We start from the raw sequence: 6,000 nt of genomic DNA on the forward strand, positions 1-6,000 counted from the left end.
GATTCCCACCTCCCAATGCGTTTAATCCTCTCATCCCCCAGTCCCAACCATGCGGCCTCGGTCGCCGCCCCAATTCTAAAGGAGTGAGTCCCAAATTGCCCAGGCTCCAGGCCCAGCTTACTTACTCCCATCCGAAACACCCTCATAAACTGGAAACGCGACAGGGCCGAGCCGTCTTGGTGCACAAGGAAGCAACCATCACCCCCCGGGCGCAATGCCCGGTACTCCGACCCCGTTTCCACTGGGCACACCCCAGAACCAGGCAACCCGAACAGCACAATTGTGCAACCTTTACCAAAAATGTCCGTCTTCGAGCGGCGCAACTGAATTTGCACCCTGTCCCTACGAACCTCCACATCTGCGAGCTGAAGACCCCCAAGACCCATCTTGTTTGCGCTGACCAACTCCCCGATCCGAAATGCACCGAAAAAAGCCCACACAAAATGCCACCGTGAACAACGTTACCTCGAACGTGGAGCTGCAAATTCCCGGTAGAACCCCCACCAGCTCCCGCAACAAATCAAAGGACACTGGCCTACGCGTGTCCACAGTTTTCTTCCCCCTCTTGAATCCCTTCACTGCTTGACGGACCAGGAAGTGTTTTGTATCATCAACCCAGCCATTGAATTTAAACAGGAAAGCCAAGGCAGATAGGTGTCTGTCCACCATGGCAGGCGACGCCTGAGCCGCAAACAATCGACAGAGCAACCATAAAAGTGCATCCAAGCGTTGCCCCTCCGTAGGGGCGCTACCCACCTGAGCCACCGTCTCGTCCCATAGCTTCCAAACCTTTATGTAAGACGACCAAGTGCTCGGCGCCAGTGACCTCCTCACACAGTCTCCAAGCAGGCCATCCCGAGTTGCCACATCACACCCGGGCACTCCTGCCCTTGGGCCTGCGCGTCCGGTGCTGCCTCCCGAAAGCGTTCCCACTGAAAACGAGACAGTGAGTCAGCCACCACATTCTGGAGCCCCGGGATGTGCCTAGCCCTGAACACTATGTTGAATGACATACAACCAAGCACCAGTTTTCGCAGCAAGCGTACTACCGGGGGCGACGAGGCGGTCAAGCTATTAATCGCTTGCACTACCGCCATGTTATCGGAGTAGAATACCACCTTTTTGTTAGCCAACTCCGTACCCCAGAGAACCACTGCGACAACGATGGGAAACAACTCCAAGAATGCTAAGTTCTTAATCAGAGGACTCACCTTCCACGGTTCCGGCCACGCCTCCGCGCACCACTTACCCGCCAAGTAGGCCCCAAAACCAATGCTGCCGGAAGCGTCTGTAAACAACTTCATCGCGGCCGACGACACCGTCGGTTCCCGAAAGAACACTTTCCCGTTAAAGTTGCCCAAAAACTGTTCCCAAACCCCCAAATCGTCTTTCATCTCGGCTGACACCCGAATGTAGTGAGACGGCCGCCGCACTCCACTGGTTGCTTGTGCCAACCTCCGACAAAATATCCTCCCCATGGGGATCACCCTGCACACAAAATTGAGGCTCCCCACGAGGGATTGGAGCCCCTGCAAGGTCACTTTCCTCGCCCCCTTGACTATTGCCACTAGCTGTCGCAGATGCCGCAGCTTGTCACTAGGCAACCTGCATTCCCCGAGCTCCGAATCAATTTCGAGTCCCAAGAAGCTAAGGCACGTGGTGGGGCCCACCGTCTTGTCCCCAGCCAACGGCACCCCGAAGGTATGAGCCACCCGCTGGAACACCCTCAGTACCTGAGCGCACCGCTCAGAGTCCCGTGGGCCGACACACAGAAAATCATCCAAGTAGTGCACTACGGCACCCCCCGCCGATTCCATGCGCACCACCCATTCCAAGAAGGTACTAAACCTCTCGAAGTAGGCACAAGAGATGGAACAACCCATAGGCAGACACAAGTCCACGAAGATTTCACCCTCAAAGTGACACCCCAACAGGTGGTGACAGTCCGGGTGTATGGGCAGCAGCCGGAAAGCCGCCTCCACGTCCACCTTGGCCATCAGCGCCCCACGCCCTGCTCTCCTAACCAGCTCGACGGCTTTGTCGAATGACGTGTAGGAGACCGAGCATAGGTCGGCGTCGATGTCATCATTCACCGAAGACCCCTTTGGGTGCGATAAATGATGAATCAAACGAAACTTTCCCTCTTCCTTCTTAGGGACCACCCCCAATGGTGACAACCTCAGATTCGCCAAGGGCGGGGCCGGAAATGGCCCCGCCATCCTCCCCAATTGGACTTCCTTGGCTAATTTCTCCCGCACCACCCCCGGGTGTTCCCTGACCGACCTGAGGTTCTCACAAGGTGCACCCGGCCCCGTGGCTTTGAAGGGAATTTTAAAACCCCCGGCAAAGCCCGCCCTAAGGAATTCTGCTACTGCTTGATCAGCGTATTGCCTTAGCCAAGGCAACATCGCGCCTACTTTCACTGGTGACACCCCCAGCGGGAGCTGCGGGAGCGACCGCTCCCGTTGCTCCCCCCCCTGCGGCCGACTTACCCTTCTTGAAACACCTGTTGACCCCGTGGGTCCCGCCGCACCGTGAGCATTCATGCCGGAATCTACAAGCGGATCCCCACTTACACTGTCCCTCGTTGTAAGCCCAGCAGTTACCTTTCTTTTGACCTGCCGCCACCGCCCCCCCGGCAGCGGTGCCGGCAGTCCCTGGAAAGGGCGCATTCTTTTGCGCCATCATTAACCGCATCCACAGCGGCAGGTCCATTTGGTCCCAGCGCATGGAAGGGTTGGCCGCCAGTCGCTGACGGAACTGCTCATCGTACCTCCACCATGCCAACCCCCCATAGATGCGGTATGCGTCCCCAATTCCGTCTAAGTAACAAAACAACTGCGAGCAGCACTCCGGCCGCTTCTCCCCAATAACACTAGCCAAAATGCAAAAGGCCCATAGCCAATTGCCGAAGGTCTTCGGTATCTTCCGATACCTCCGCCTTTTCTCCTCCTCCTCTTTCTTGGCGTCCTTCTTGTCCTCCTCTTTTAAATCTAAGAATTCCTCCAGGGGAAGAAGGGAAAATATTTCCACGAATTCCCCTTTCGCAATCTTCTCTTTCACCTCCCCTTTCAAATGGCAACCTAACGGCCCCGCGAAGGACACATGTACATTCTGACGCGCTGCGTCCGCAATGTCCCCACCCGTCACGTCAAGTACCCCGTCCCCCGCCGACGATCCATCGGGCTTATCAGTGGGCCTTGTTTCCTCCCCATTACCACCTGTCACTCCTGAGGTCGCCCTCTCCAACCCAGACCCGCTGCCGTCACCTGCTGACCAAACCTTATCGAACCTAAGTGGTTCCCTATCCTCTGACCATGAATCTATGAATGACTTCAAACAACAGTGTATGAATGTCCCAGGGTGTGGTGTAGAGGAAGACTCACCGCTGATGCCCCTGGCCGCCGCAGGCCGCGGGGTTGCAGTCCCTCCATCCGCCATTTCAGACACTGGAGCTCCCAATAGTCGCCGACTCCTGCCCGCCTGGTCCCGCCTCGGAACCGCTGGTGAGTTACTCCGTGACCTGTAAGGAGAAGACATCCTGGGTAGTCTGCCCGAGTAGCTCCCTACCCGCCCTTCCTCCCCACGCTCTTCTCCGACTGCCCTGGATCCTCTCCTCAGCTCCCTCCGACCTCCCTTGCTGTGTCCTCCCCGCCGCTGCTCCCTGAAGCTCCTCTCCGAAGATCCCGATGCACTGCGCCTCCTGCTCCGCCTCCCTTCCTCTGACCTGGATCTCCTTCTCCTCTCCCTGGCGCTGAACCTTGACTCGCTGCGGCCTAGCCGTGAATGGCTCCTGTCCCTGCTCTCCTGTCTTCCTGACCAGCTCCTGTCACTGCTGCACCTGGCGCTGCTGCTGCGCCGCTCGCCGCCCTGGCCCCTTACTGCCGCTTCCCTGTCACTTGGCCGTACCTGAGGGCAGCCGGATGGGCCCCCCCGCTCTATACTGCCGCCCCTTGCTTCCCTGTGGCGCGTCGAACCCACCGGCTCTCCCACAGCCGCTGCGCCGGGCCTCTCTCCGGCCGCCCTGTCTGACTCCGCCAGGACCCCCTGGGATAGGCCGCCTGTCGCCTTCCTAGCTCCCGAAAACCTTTGAGCTGCCCGACCCGCTCCGCTGCTTTCTCCTCCCATTCCACTGTGCTCAGTTCTGATCCTCTCTCCAGCCGCCCCTTCGGATCCCCTGCTGACCTGGTCTCCCCGCAATGCCTGGCGGACCGCTTGTACTATGGGAACCCGTTTTGCGTTCCCCTTTTGCCCCTCAGTGATACCGCTGGAGGTTGACTCACCGGGACGCTCCGTCTGTTGCCCACTGGCCGCGTGGGTGATGCCATCCGCAGCCGCATGGTCCGCTGGCGTTGCAGCACTCCCACTTCCTGCTGTCCCGCCGGCCGCCATTACGCGGGGCGCCTTTGGACCTCGTGGCCTCCGCTTCGCGCCCGCTGTCGCCTGCCCGGCGGGTCCGCCCGATGGCGCCCGCCGCACTCCGTCCTCCGCCGCTGTGCTCGGTCCGGCAGCCGACCCGCCGACCGCCGAAGGGCTCCTCCGCCGCCGGGCCGCCGGGGCCTCCCCTGGGCTCAACCTCTGCGGCGGCCTGGTCCTCCGCGCTGACCTCCTCTCCGGTCCCTCCGCGTGGGTGGCAGCAGCCCCGATCTGTTCATGCAGCCACGCCATTCCTCTGTCACGAACCGCCGCCCGAACTCCGTCCAGAATCTCCTCCAGTGACGCCATTACCTGCAGAGGGAGAAAAAAGAAAAGAACTCCGCCGACCAGCCACAAGTGACAGGTCAGTGCAATTCAGATTAACTGGCTCCTCACTTAAGATGGCCGCCTATTTACACTACCTGACTCCTCCCCTACTTAGCCCCACCCTAAACCATCCCATAATTTTCCACCTGCCCACTTCCTGGCCTTGTCAAGGCCCACTCCCCTGTTTCACTGTTCCATGGGCTTCATGCCTCAGGCTCTGGCATTCTTGACAGCTGCAGGGCTCTGCCGAGAGACCAAGCATGCATTTAGGGGCGTGTCAGCAGTGGGCATGCCTCATTTGAATACCCATGTTGCACTGCAAGCAGCTGTGCTCCTCTTCCCTTTGCTGTTAATATGATACAAGCTTAAAAAAACACCAGATATTTTGTCTTTTTTTACATATTTAGTGGGGTCATTAATATTTATGGCAGATTCTCCAAGTTACAGTTTAATGTAGGGTTGCTCACCATACGTGTAAAAGGCAGGTTCCGCACCTTGCCTGCTGTCAGATGGATGGTCTTTATACTCTGGTTTCTCTTCAGATTGAATAAATCTTTGCCTTTTACTAAAGATTTCCGTGGAGAGGAACGACCATGAGTTTCACTCAATTTTTTCAGGCCCAGTTTACACTGGCTGTGCTAAACTTGTACAAAAGTAGAAGAAACTTCTTAAACAGAGATCCAAGAGGATCTAAGCACCAAGTTGTTGCAAAAAAAAGAAAAAGTTTTGGCTCCCTATTTATGATGTCAGCATCTTTGACTGCGGGCAAAGCATGCCTCAGGCTCTGGCATTCTTGACAGCTGCAGGGCTCTGCCGAGAGACCAAGCATGCATCTAGGGGCGTGTCAGCAGTGGGCATGCCTCATTTGAATACCCATGTTGCACTGCAAGCAGCTGTGCTCCTCTTCCCTTTGCTGTTAATATGATACAATCTTAAAAAAAACCCAGATATTTTTTCTTTTTTTTACATATTTAGTGGGGTCATTAATATTTATGGCAGATTCTCCAAGTTACAGTTTAATGTAGGGTTGCTCACCATACGTGTAAAAGGCAGGTTCCGCACCTTGCCTGCTGTCAGATGGATGGACTTTATACTCTGGTTTCTCTTCAGATCGAATAAATCTTTCGCCTTTTACTAAAGATTTCCGTGGAGAGGAACGACCATGAGTTTCACTCAATTTTTTCAGGCCCAGTTTACACTGGCTGTGCTAAACTTGTACAAAAGTAGAAGAAACTTCTTAAACAGAGATCCAAGAGG

At 56.4% G+C, this 6,000-nt stretch overlaps 2 non-coding genes across 2 annotated transcripts; both read left to right on the top strand.

Annotated features, from left to right (window-relative positions):
- Positions 1-5,265: 5,265 nt before the first annotated feature.
- LOC134569944 (U5 spliceosomal RNA) lies at positions 5,266-5,378 on the top strand. The gene has a single exon (XR_010084606.1). It is a non-coding gene; the product is annotated as a U5 spliceosomal RNA (small nuclear RNA).
- A 455-nt stretch (positions 5,379-5,833) lies between these two features.
- On the top strand, positions 5,834-5,947 carry LOC134570100 (U5 spliceosomal RNA). Its single transcript, XR_010084750.1, has one exon. It is a non-coding gene; the product is annotated as a U5 spliceosomal RNA (small nuclear RNA).
- The last annotated feature ends 53 nt before the right edge of the window (positions 5,948-6,000 follow it).

The sequence above is a fragment of the Pelobates fuscus genome, chromosome 7, assembly GCF_036172605.1.
Source record: "Pelobates fuscus isolate aPelFus1 chromosome 7, aPelFus1.pri, whole genome shotgun sequence".
Classification (NCBI taxonomy): Eukaryota; Metazoa; Chordata; class Amphibia; order Anura; family Pelobatidae; genus Pelobates; species Pelobates fuscus.